This window comes from Antennarius striatus, chromosome 2 (assembly GCF_040054535.1).
Source record: "Antennarius striatus isolate MH-2024 chromosome 2, ASM4005453v1, whole genome shotgun sequence".
Lineage (NCBI taxonomy): Eukaryota > Metazoa > Chordata > Actinopteri > Lophiiformes > Antennariidae > Antennarius > Antennarius striatus.
Window position 1 is genome coordinate 13,602,879 of NC_090777.1, and position 1,305 is coordinate 13,604,183.

Below are 1,305 nucleotides of genomic sequence, written 5' to 3' on the forward strand. Positions count from 1 at the left end.
GTAGATCTGTATTCTTGTAACATAATTTCTATACAAAGGGCAAGGACTGTTTTTTAATCCTTCAAAAAAAAAAAACAACAACTTTTTTTAATCAATATTGATAAATTTTTTGCAGTAAGAACGATTGTCTGTGTTGGCCTGAGCTTGAGACATCATCTTATTCGTACTCTGGATAATTTATAGTCAAATTAAAGGCCTTAAGAGATATCAACCCAAAAAGTCCTTAACACCATTGTATAATCAATAATAATCAATAATCCACCTTTAATTGTCCACACAATGGGGAAATTATGTTTTCCTCTCCAGTTTTGTACATGCATATATATATATATATATATATATATATATATATATGTGTGTGTGTTACTCAGCATACACACACAAACATTGTATACAGGCCCCTGAACACAACACACACTAGGGGCCTGTAGGCATGCAGTTAATGACAACGAGTACAGGGAGGTGGAGGGACGGGTCGCAACTTCGGGGGTGCGCCCCAATGAGCAGCTTGTGGGGGGGACGGAGCCTTGCTCAAGGGCGCCTCGGCAGTGGCTGGGAGGTGAGCTGACACCTCCCACTGTCAGCTCACACTCCGAAGATGTCTGGCTGGAGCGGGAATCTAACCGCCGATGGCTGGGCGCTGTCTGGTTCCAAGACGTCCGCTCTACCGCTGAGCCACTGCCACCCCAAAGGAAGCCCACTTTGCCGAAACCCGGGATCGAACCAGGGACCTTTAGATCTTCAGTCTAACGCTCTCCCAACTGAGCTATTCCGGCGCCACCATATTGTGTTCTGATTGTCCGGTGATTTAATTATCCAGTCTGACTGGCTGCCAGCTGGGTTTTTGACTTTGAGTGGCAGCTAGTTTGCCTTCTGCTAAATGCCTGTCAGTGAGCAGAGATATACCCTGTCAATATTTTTTAGTCCTAGGCAGATACACATCTAAAGGGCAGCGCTGTGAGCCAGGGATTAATCAATTTTGTTTGACTTTAATTTATACAGAGTAAATAATGAACTAGTCTCCCTGTTTTAAACATTAACAGAAAAATCATTCAGCAGAGGGGCATGGTGGGTTCAAGTCGGGATTTTCTCTGGCTTTCAAGTGACTTAGAGCAGGAGTTTCTAAAGTGGACTCCAGGACATGGACAGGTCCCTGAAGGGATTACGTACAATCTAAGCAATATGTCAAATTCAAATGATCACCTGTTCACAGCAGATTACATCAATTACACTGAATTGCTTTAATTATATTGATGACTTTTATCACGTCCTAACAATGTTCTGTTTCCATACTGAGAGATTAGC

The 1,305-nt window shown here is 42.8% G+C and overlaps 1 non-coding gene across 1 annotated transcript; it reads right to left on the minus strand.

The window, feature by feature from the left end:
* Positions 1-703: 703 nt before the first annotated feature.
* On the minus strand, positions 704-776 carry trnaf-gaa (transfer RNA phenylalanine (anticodon GAA)). Its single transcript has one exon. It is a non-coding gene; the product is annotated as a tRNA-Phe (tRNA).
* Between the last annotated feature and the right edge of the window lie 529 nt (positions 777-1,305).